We start from the raw sequence: 11,854 nt of genomic DNA on the forward strand, positions 1-11,854 counted from the left end.
CTACGCTGCACGCCCTCAATAGCAAAAATATCCTTCCTCAAATTTGGAGACCAAAACTGCACACAGTACTCCAGGTGCGGTCTCACTAGGGCCCTGTACAACTGCAGAAGGACCTCTTTGCTCCTATACTCAACTCCTCCTGTTATGAAGGCCAACATTCCATTTGCTTTATTCACTGCCTGCTGTTTCTGCGTGCTTCCTTTCAGTGACTGATGCACTAGGACACCCAGATCTCGTTGTACGTTCCCTGTTCCTAACTTGACACCATTCAGATAATACTCTGCCTTCCTATTCTTACCACCAAAGTGGATAACCTCACACTTATCCACGTTAAACTGCATCTGCCATGCATCCGCCCAATTACACAACCTGTCCAAGTCACCCTGCAACCTCATAGCATCTTCCTCACAGTTCACACTACCACCCAGCTTTGTATCATCTGAAAATTTGCAGGAAAACAGGATGGGGGTAAATTTACTTTCAAAAAGTTGCCAGGGGTAAACAGGACGGAAAAGGTTGGGAACACCTGGGCTAGTGGCTAGTTTCTGGTAACATCCAAGAACTTGTAACATACCCAGTCATAAATTCATAAGGCACAGGAGCAGAGTTAGGCCATTCAGCCCATCAAGTGTACTCTGCCCTTCAATCATGGCTGATCTATCTCTCCTAACCCCATTCTCCTGCCTTCTCCCCATAACCCCCAACATCTGCACTAATCAAGAATCTGTCAATCACTGCTTTCAATTGTGGGGGATTTAAGAAATTCTGGGGAGTCAGGGTCAAGATGCCAGGACTGAGGGCCTGTACCTAGGGCTTGTACCTAGGGGGTTCAACGAAATTACTGGCACATGTGGTGGAGACATTGGTGAAGGATTTTCGAAAGTCACTGAACTCCAGGAGAGTTCAAGTGGAGTGGAAAACAGTGAAGGGGAAACTAAAGGCCTGCTGGTTTAACATCTATGTTGCCAGGATGCCAGAGTGATCTTATTGAAACATAAATATCTTAGAGGGGATTGGTCAGGTAGATATTGAGATGTTTTCATGAGTGGGAGAATATCTAACAAAGGCACATCGTTTCAAGATAAGTTAGAGTGTTTGAACTGCACAGCACAGAAATAGGCCCAATTGCCCACAGTGTCCCAGCCAACCGTTTATCCACATATTCTAAGCGCATTCTTCTTTGCCTTTCCTGTATAAGTTTCTCACTAATTAGCTCTTAAGCACAGAGATAATTTGGTCTAGCACACACAGAGACACCACACTCTGGCACCATCTTGGATTGACTCCATCTCCTCATCTAGCAGTGACTTCCAGGATGGATAATACATGCATGCCTGCATTGTCGGCAGACTATGTGCTGTGAAGATTTAAAATAAAATTGCAGGAAATATTATTTCACAACACAAAGTAACAAGCCACAAAATTTAGGGCAACATTTTCTGAAATCTACACAATATGCCATAACTGAAAATGCCAAAGTAGTAAAGATTGCACTTTAGACATTCAAAAACTTAAATAACATTAACCATGGATCTCAAACAAAAATGCAGAAAATGTAGCAAATTTGCAGATGATACTAAGCTGGGGGGTAGTGTGAATTGTGAGGAAGATGCAATAAGGCTGCAGGGTGACGTGGACAGGTTGTGTGAGTGGGCGGATACATGGCAGATGCAGTTTAATGTAGATAAGTGTGAGGTTATTCACTTTGGAAGTAAGAATAGAAAGGCAGATTATTATCTGAATGGTGTCAAGTTAGGAAGAGGGGATGTTCAACGAGATCTGGGTGTCCTAGTGCATCAGTTACTGAAAGGAAGCATGCAGGTACAGCAGGCAGTGAGGAAAGCCAATGGAATGTTGGCCTTCATAACAAGAGGAGTTGAGTATAGGAGCAAAGAGGTCCTTCTACAGTTGTACCGGGCCCTGGTGAGACCGCACCTGGAGTACTGTGTGCAGTTTTGGTCTCCAAATTTGAGGAAGGATATTCTTGCTATTGAGGGCGTGCAGCGTAGGTTCACTAGGTTAATTCCTGGAATGGCGGGACTGTCGTATGTTGAAAGGCTGGAGCATTTAGGCTTGTATACACTGGAATTTAGAAGTATGAGGGGGATCTTATTGAAACATATAAGATAATTAGGGGATTGGACACAGTAGAGGCAGGAAACATGTTCCCAATGTTGGGGGAGTCCAGAACAAGGGGCCACAGTTTAAGAATAAGGGGTCGGCCATTTAGAACGGAGATGAGGAAGAACTTTTTCAGTCAGAGAGTGGTGAAGGTGTGGAATTCTCTGCCTCAGAAGGCAGTGGAGGCCAGTTCGTTGGATGCTTTCAAGAGAGAGCTGGATAGAGCTCTTAAGGATAGCGGAGTGAGGGGGTATGGGGAGAAGGCAGGAACGGGGTACTGATTGAAAGTGATCAGCCATGATCGCATTGAATGGCGGTGCTGGCTCGAAGGGCTGAATGGCCTACTCCTGCACCTATTGTCTATTGTCATAAGTTCATTGGCCCTAAAATATTTACAAAGGTCTAAGATTGCCATGGGAAGGGCTTTGCTGCACTTCTCTCAGATAATCCATCACGGGTACTGACATCTCCACCATTGAATGGGATCTATCTATAGGAGATGCTGGCTCAAAAAGACAGCTGGTGACTTTAAAGACCCACTGTGTGTAAGCCACACTCTCATCCCACTACTGCCATAGGGAAGAAGGAACAGCGTGAAAACGATGACCTCCAGGTTCAGGAACAATTTCTTCCCAACAACCGCCAGGGTATTGAATACTGCAAACACCAACTAAACTTCAAACTACAGTCTTGATTGCACAAGGAACTTTGGGTTTTTGTATTTTGCACCAATCTTGAGGTTTTATTTAACTTTTTTTTGTTTGTTTATTATGTTATTTATTGGGTCCTGGGTTTACAAACCTGTTGTGCTGCTTGCAAGTAAGAATTTCATTGTTCCGGCTTGGTCCCAATGACAATTCAACACTTGACTCTTCTCTTGAATTTACATGGACAGGATGAGCTGAATGGATTTCTCTGCTGTAAGCTGTTAGTGACTGAGATATACAAAATATCCCAACTGACAATGCATTAGGCGGCACGGTGGCGCAGCGGTAGAGTTGCTGCTTTACAGCGAATGCAGCGCCGGAGACTCAGGTTCGATCCTGACTACGGGTGCTGCACTGTAAGGAGTTTGTACGTTCTCCCCGTGAACCTGCGTGGGTTTTCTCCGAGATCTTCGGTTTCCTCCCACACTCCAAAGACGTACAGGTATGTAGGTTAATTGGCTGGGTAAATGTAAAAAAAAAAATTGTCCCTAGTCGGTGTAGGATAGTGTTAATGTACGGGGATCACTGGGCGGCACGGACTTGGAGGGCCGAAAAGGCCTGTTTCCGGCTGTATATATATGATATGATATGATGATATGATAAGACGTGTTTAAACTAAAAGGTAACAGACTCCCAGAACACCTGCAGTTTTACCGATCTGCTCCAGAGCATTAGCTGGCACAGGCCTTTTTGGCAAGTGCTGTAGAAATACAGTTAAATAGGAGGAAATTCTAGTGTGGCCCTTCACGCTGCCCTGACATTCAGCGTGGTCATCACTGGTCTTGTATTTTTAGGCAGTTACAAGGAACCTTCTTTTGTCAGAGGATGGTGAATCTGTGGAATTCTTTGCCACAGAAGGCTGTGGAGGCAAAGTCAGTGGATATATTTAAGGCCGAGATATATAGATTTTTGATTAGTACGGGGAGAAGGCAGGCGAATGGGGTTAGGAGGGAGAGATAGATCAGCAATGATTGAATGGCGGAGTAAGATGCTGCTTTACATGAAGGACACAAAGTTGTAGTTTTATCGGCGCCCTTTATGTAGTGCCTCTTTGCATACCTTGGATGTGCAGAACAAAGAATATCACTGACTAGTCACCTGCGACAATAAAGTATCATTCATTCAAGTGCTGGAGTAAGTCGGTTCGGGATCCTTCTTCAGACTAAATGTGGAAGTGGTGGTGAACTGTTTTGATTGCATTAGGGACTTTGGGCTTTTTTTTTTTAACCAACATTAGATTTTTTTTAATTGAACTTATTTTTATTATTATAGCAAAATAATAATCTTTCCCCTCCCTCCCCCCCCCCATCCCCACTCTTTTTACCCACTCCACTCTCCCCCTAATCCACCTATTCTCCCATCTTTTTGCTTCTCCCCCTTCATTCCTTTCTCTGGCTTCACAATTCGCAACTCTTCAATCCTGTCTCACATCTTTTATCTCTGGCCTTTGCTCCAACTATCTGGCTATTTATAACCCCAGCCTCCTCATGTGTCCACCTGTTACCTGCCATGCTTTGTCCTTTCTCTCCTCTCTTCTAACTTCTTCCCCTCCCCCTACAATCAGAGAGACATAGAAAATAGGCGCAGGAGTAGGCCAACTGGCCCATTGAGCCAGCACCGCCATTCAATAGGATCACGGCTAATCATCCAAAATCAGTACCCCGTTCCTGCTCTCTCCACATACCCCTTGATTCCATTAGCTCTAACAGCTAACTCTCTTGAATACATCCAATGAATTGGCCTCAACTGCCTTCCATGACGGAGAATTGCACAGATTCACAACTCTCTGTGTGAAAAAGTGTTTCCTCATCTCAGTCCTAAATGGGTTGCCCCTTATTCTTAAACTGTGTCCCCTGGTTCTCAACATGAGGAACATGTTTCCTGCATCTAGCCTGTCCAATCCCTTAAGAATTTTATATGTTTCTACAAGATCCGCTCTCATCCTTCTAAATTCCAGTGAATATACGCCCAGTTGATCCATTATTTCATCATATGTAAGTCCCACCATCCCGGGAATTAACGTGGTGAACCTACGCTGCACTCCATCAATAGCAATAATGTCCTTCCTCAAGTTAGGAGACCAAAACTGCACACAATATTCCAGTTGTAGTTTCACCAGGGTCCCTTACAACTGCAGTGGGACCTCCTTGCTCCTACACTCAATTCCTCTCGCAATGAAGGCCAACATGCCTTTAGCTTTCTTCACTGCCTGCTGTACCTGCATGCTTACTTTCAGTGACTGATGTACAAGCACACCAAGGTCTCTTTGCACCTCCCCTTTTCCGAAACTGACATCATCAGTCTGTCCCGACCAGAAACCTCACCTATCCATGTTCTCCACAGATGCTGCCTGACCCAGTGAGTTACTCCAGCACTCTGTGAAAAGTCACCTATCCATGTTCTCCACAGATGCTGCCTGACCCAGTGAGTTACTCCAGCACTCTGTGAAACGTCACCTATCCATGTTCTCCACAGATGCTGCCTGACCCACTGAGTTACTCCAGCACACTGAAACGTCACCTATCCATGTTCTCCACAGATGCTGCCTGACCCGCTGAGTTACTCCAGAACTCTGTGAAACGTCACCTATCCATGTTCTCCACAGATGCTGCCTGATCCACTGAGTTACTCCAGCACTCTGTGAAACGTCACCTATCCATGTTCTCCACAGATGCTGCCTGACCCACAATACAATACAATACAATATATCTTTATTGTCATTGTACCCAGGGGTACAACGAGATTGGGAATGCGCCTCCCATACGATGCAATAATTTAATTAATTTAGACAACAGCAACCCAACGAAACAATTGTAACAGTTTTAGACAGGATAAAGTGCAAGTAGATCTGTGCCGGATCAAAATGCATTGTGACCATCCGGCTCAGCAGGACCGGTTCATAGCAGCTATGGCCCTGGGGATGAAGCTGTTCTTGAGTCTGGAGGTGCGGGCGTAGAAGGCCTTGTATCGTCTGCCCGATGGAAGGAGCTCGAACAGACTGTTGCAGGGGTGTGAAGAGTCTTTGTGGATGCTGATGGCTTTTCTGAGGCATCGTGTGTTGTAGATGCCCTCCAAGTCTGGTAGCTGTGTTCCGATGGCCCTCTGAGCTCTATGGACTACCCGCTGAAGAGCTTTCCTTTCTGCCTCTGTGCAGCTGAGGTACCACACAGGGATGCTATGCGTTAGGATGCTCTCTAAGGTGCAGCGGTAGAAGGTCGTCAGCAGCTGTTGGGGTAGACCAGACTTTTTCAGTGTTCTTAGGTAGAACAGTCTTTGCTGTGCCTTCTTGACCAGCGCAGCAGTGTTATTGGACCATGTTAGGTCCACCGAAATGTGAGTGCCCAGAAACTTGAAGCTGGACACTCTCTCCACACTGTCCCCGTTGATAAAGATCGGGGCATATTCCCCATTATGTGACCTACGGAAGTTGATGATTAGCTCCTTGGTCTTGGTGGTATTTAGGGACAGGTTGTTATCAGAGCACCAGTCCGCCAGGTTCTGCACCACCGCTCTGTATTTTGTTTCATCACCGTTGGTGATAAGCCCGATCACCGTTGTGTCGTCTGCAAACTTGACAATGGTGTTGGTGTCGAATGCAGGAACACAGTCGTGTGTGAAGAGGGAGTAGAGCATGGGGCTCAGAACACAGCCCTGTGGTGTGCCGGTACTCAGGGTGATAGTGGAGGGCAGGTGCGGGCCCATTCTCACTGCCTGCGGTCGCTCCAGCAGGAAGTCCAGGATCCAGTCAAATAATGACGAGCTGAGGCCTAGCTGGTGGAGTTTGGTGATGAGATTGGTGGGGATGACCGTGTTGAAGGTGGAGCTGTAGTCAATGAATAGCATCCTCACGTACGTGCCCTGTCTCTCCAGGTGAGTCAGGACAGTGTGAAGAGCCAGAGAGATGGCGTCCTCTGTGGATCTATTTGCCCTGTATGCAAATTGATGTGGGTCCAGTGAGTCAGGGATGCTGGATTTGATGTGTGAGAGGACCAGCCTTTCAAAGCACTTCATGACTATCGGCGTTAGGGCAACCGGGCGGTAGTCGTTCAGGTTGGAGATCTTTGCTTTTTTCGGCACCGGAACTATGGTAGCCGACTTCAGGCACTTGGGAACCGTAGCCAGAAATAGTGACAGGTTAAAGATCCTGGTGAATACCTCAGCCAGCTGTTCAGCACAGTCCTACAGTACCCTTCCTTGAACTCCATCCGGGCCTGCAGCCTTGCGTGGGTTAACCCTTTGCAGAGCGCGTTGTACCTCCTGTGTGCTCAGTTGCAAGATCAGTCCCTCCGCCTCGGCTGGGGTCTTCCACTCAAGGTGGTTTTGCCAGTTTCGAAGCGGGCAAAAAAGGTGTTTAGCTCGTTGGCTAGTGTCATAACAGGTATAACAGGTATAACAGAGCTTTATTTGTCGTTCGGTACCGAAGTACCGAACGAAACTACATAGCAGTCATAGAAAAAAAAAGAACACAAGACACATAACCCCAACACAAACGTCCATCACAGTGACTCCAAACACCCCCTCACTGTGATGGAGGCAACAAAACTTCCACTCTCTTCCCCACGCCCACGGACAGACAGCTCGTCCCCGACCGACCCGCACAGTCCCCGCACCGGGCGCTGAAACGTCTCGCGGCCGAACCGGGCGATGAAAGGCCCGCGACCAAGCCTTGCGCAGCTAAGTCCCGCAGCCGAGCCGCACCAGCGGTGAAAAGTCCCGCAGCCGAGCCGCACCGGGCGGTGTTAAGTCCCGCAGCCGAGTTGCACCGGGCGGTGTTAGGCCCCGCAGCCGAGCTGCACCGGGCGGTGTTAAGCCCCGCAGCCGAGCTGCACCGGGCGGTGTTAAGCCCCGCAGCCGAGCTGCACCGGGCGATGTAAAGTCCCGCAGCCGAGTTGCACCGGGCGGTGTTAAGCCCCGCAGCCGAGCTGCACCGGGCGATGTAAAGTCCCGCAGCCGAGTTGCACCGGGCGGTGTTAAGCCCCGCAGCCGAGCTGCACCGGGCGGTGTTAAGCCCCGCAGCCGAGCTGCACCGGGCGATGTAAGTCCAGCGGCCAAGCCGCACCGGGATGTAAAGTCCAGCGGCCAAGCCGCACCGGGATGTAAAGTCCAGCGGCCAAGCCGCACCGGGATGTAAAGTCCAGCGGCCGAGCCGCACCGGGGGATGTTAGGCCCCGCAGCCGAGCCGCACCCCGCGCCGTGAGGAAGAGAAAAGTTCCCCACACCCACCCCCCACACACCACCACCCCCTCCCACACATACACAACCAAAAAAATATATATAAAAATCATCCCAACACCGACACTCAACAAAAAAAAGACGGACAGACTGCTAGTCAGCCGCTGCCGTTAGGCGCCGCCACGTGCTGGGTTGGTGTTAGTGTTGGCTGTGGGGGCAGGCAGGGCTGCTTTTGTAGCCAGTGATGTCCCTGACACCCTGCCACATGCTTCTGGTGTCCGTGGTGTTGAAGTGGTCTTCCACCCGTTGCCTGTGGGTGTCTTTGGCCCTTTTAATACCTTTGTTCAGGTTTGATCTGGCAACACTGTATGCTGAAGTGTCACCAGATTTAAAGGCATTGTTGCGTGCCCTCAGCAGTTTCTGTACCTCCTTGTTCATCCAGGGTTTCCGGTTTGGGAACATCTTTATCTCCTTGTCCTCCGTGACATTCTCCACACAGCAGTTGATGTAGGAGAGCACAGTGGATGTGTACTCCTCCAAGTCTACCTCTGAACCGCAGGTGGCCTGTTGTGCAAACAGGTCCCAGTCGGTGCGATCAAAGCAGTCCTGGAGTTGTAGGGTGGCATCCTCGGGCCATATTTTGACCGTCTTTATTGTGGGTTTGGTCTTGCGGATGAGGGGTTTGTATGCGGGCAGTAGAAACAGTGAGAGGTGATCGGATTGTCCCAGGGGTTGGCAGGGGAGAGCTCTGTAGGCGTCCTTTACGTTCGTATACACCTTATCCAGTGTGTTTGAGCCCCTGGTAGGGCACTGCACATGCTGATGGAATTTGTGGAGCGAGGCTCGTAGGTTGACCTGATTGAAGTCCCCTGCAACAATGAAGGCACCGTTGGGGTGGGCATCCTGCTGCTTACTGATGGCCGAGTGTAGCTGTGCTAGTGCTAGGTTAGCATTAGCCTGTGGGGGAATGTATACGGCCATGATGATGACCACAGTAAACTCCCGCGGCAGATAGAACGGCCTACATTTGAGCAGTAGGTACTCCAGGTCTGGGGAACAGTAGCTCTCTATTGCAGAGTGGTTGGTGCACCAATCATTGTTGATGTAGATACAGAGCCCACCGCCCTTGCTCTTACCGGAGTCCCTTGTTCTATCAGCACGATGTAGTGACCGGTTCGTTAGCTCCACAGCCCCGTCAGAAACCATCGCGTTGAGCCACGTCTCCGTGAAGATCAGCGCACAGCAGTCTTTCAGGGATTGCTGGGTGTTGATCCACAGCCTTACCTCATCCAGCTTGTTATAGAGTGACCGGACATTGTCGAGAAAGATGCTTGGTAAGGATGGTGTTTGTGGGGCCCTCCATAGCCTGGCCTGCACCCCTGCTCTCCGACCACGTTTTTGCTTCCTCTTCCTGCACTGGCTCCGTCTCCAACCCCCCCCCCCCCCGGTGTGGTGGTCCAGGGGCCTGTTCTACTATCATCATATCATATATATACAGCCGGAAACAGGCATTTTCGGCCCACCAAGTCCGTGCCGTCCAGCGATCCCCGTACATTAACACTATCCTACACCCACTAGGGACAATTTTTACATTTACCCAGCCAATTAACCTACATACCTGTACGTCTTTGGAGTGTGGGAGGAAACCGAAGATCTCGGAGAAAACCCACGCAGGTCACGGGGAGAACGTACAAACTCCTTACAGTGCAGCAACCGTAGTCAGGAACGAACCTGAGTCTTGAGTCACTCCAGCACTCTGTGGAACGTCACCTATCCATATTCTCCAGAGATGCTGCCTGACCTGCTGAGTTACTCCAGCATGTTGCGTCTACCTTCGATTTTAACCAGTATCTGCAGTATTTTCCCCACAAAAGTGCAGAATATAGTTCTCAGCATTGCAATGCATCACTTCCAGGGCCAAATTGGTTGAGGTGAATCGGACTATAACCTTGCTTATGGAAGGACCGTTCAAAAGCTGATAGCAGAGGGGAATAAGCTGTCCAATTCCTACTCCCTGAGAGTAAATTGTATGCCATATCTTGGACTTTTGGGTGTTTATGTGTGAGTTTTGTTAGGGTGGGTTTCGGTAACCCAAGATGCAGCCACAGATTGGCCTGTGTCCTCAGCTGCAGCCAGGAGGGGGCAGTGTTGCCTGCAGGGTGAGACTGCTTCTGTTTTTAGCTTCTGTAATGATATATTTCTCCAGTCTATATATATATATATATGTGTATATATGCCGTGTCCACAGCCTTTAAAGCCCGTGGCGTTCCCCTGGAGAGTTTTCATGTCTTTGGCGATCATAACCCATTCTTACACATGGTGGTGAGCATTGATGTCTTTATACTTCTACCTTGCTCAGACCGCACTGGTCAATAAATCACTGTCGGATTAAAGCCCAGTGTAGCTGTGTGTCCAGCCCGCCTGCCCCATGGCTCAGCGCTGTGGAAATACCATCGGGGCCTTCAGCATGTTTGGATGGTTAGTCCCTCGTCTGGGCTTAGACTTTACTATGAGACCTGGCATTTCTAAAGATGGCACAGTAGTAGAGCTGCTGCCTCACAACTCCGGGGACTCGGGTTCAATCCTGACTCCGGGTTCTGTCAGTGGGAAGTTTGTGCATCCGTGAGGTGATGTTTAAAGACTGAAGAAGGGTCCCAACCTGAAACGTCACCTATCCATGTTCCCCATAGATGCTGCCAGACCCACTGAGTTACTCCAGCACTCTGTATCTCCCATTAGCTTAACTTTGGAGAAACAATAATCAGGAGAAATGAAATAACAGGTGCTTGGAGAAGTTTGAGTTTATTAAAGAGCGTGAGCAGAGAGTTCTTCCATCTGACAGAATTGTTTAGATGAACTCACACAGGAGGGAGTGCAGAAGATGTTGACATGAATTTTCCACCAATGGAACTGAACGGGGTATGGGGAGAAGGCAGGAATGGAGTATGGGGAGAAGGCAGGAACGGGGTATGGGGAGAAGGCAGGAACGGGGTACTGATTGAGAATGATCAGCCATGATCACATTGAATGGCGGTGCTAGCTCGAAGGGCCGAATGGCCTCCTCCTGCACCTATTGTCTATTAAATGCTCAGTGGCAGAATGGATAGCAAACTGACTTAAAGCCGATCCTTTCTCTGACTTTCCCCATTCCCTCTCAGTGGGACACCTCTGATTCTGTGAAGTCTCTCATTCAGCTGAAAGATTTAATTCACCAGGACACTGGTCCCTGGCTGATTCAAGACAAGGATCGCTCGTTCCCACGATCTGGTGTCAGAATTGAGACCCTTTCACACCAAGCTTTGAGCCATGCACAAGCCATCCTAGCTCTGTTGGTATCTATGCCTAACTCTAACCCTAATGCATCCAAACACAGCCTCAGTCACAATCAGTTGTAATCGAGAACAGTAGAACAGTCTACTGAAGTTGATCATGATTGGCCTGTTACCACAAGGGAAAAAGAGACCTGAGGTACTTGCTCCTAAATGCTCCAGTGTGGGGGAAATTAATATCCCAGTTGACTAGATCGCAGTGCTAAACCTGATAGCATAGCCCCATGCTTGCCCCTTGTTACATTTCACAGAAAGACTTGAACTCTTGAGTTCAAAACAGCCAAGGAGCGACTGGACAGACAACAGGAAAGGGGAAAGTCACCAGCCACTCAAAAAACCCAAAGACTGCAGGAATAAAGGAAGATGGTATCCAAATAGTATGCACTGGGAAAAAGAGACGACTTTTACACCACATAATTTGTCACAACCTCAGCACGTTTCTAAGTGTAATAGGGTTGTGCAATGGAAGGAGATGTGTTTGAGGTGAGTGGTGGGCAACAATTCAGGGGATATTATGGAGATGTA

Source organism: Rhinoraja longicauda, chromosome 29 (genome assembly GCF_053455715.1).
Source record: "Rhinoraja longicauda isolate Sanriku21f chromosome 29, sRhiLon1.1, whole genome shotgun sequence".
NCBI classification, from domain to species: domain Eukaryota; kingdom Metazoa; phylum Chordata; class Chondrichthyes; order Rajiformes; family Arhynchobatidae; genus Rhinoraja; species Rhinoraja longicauda.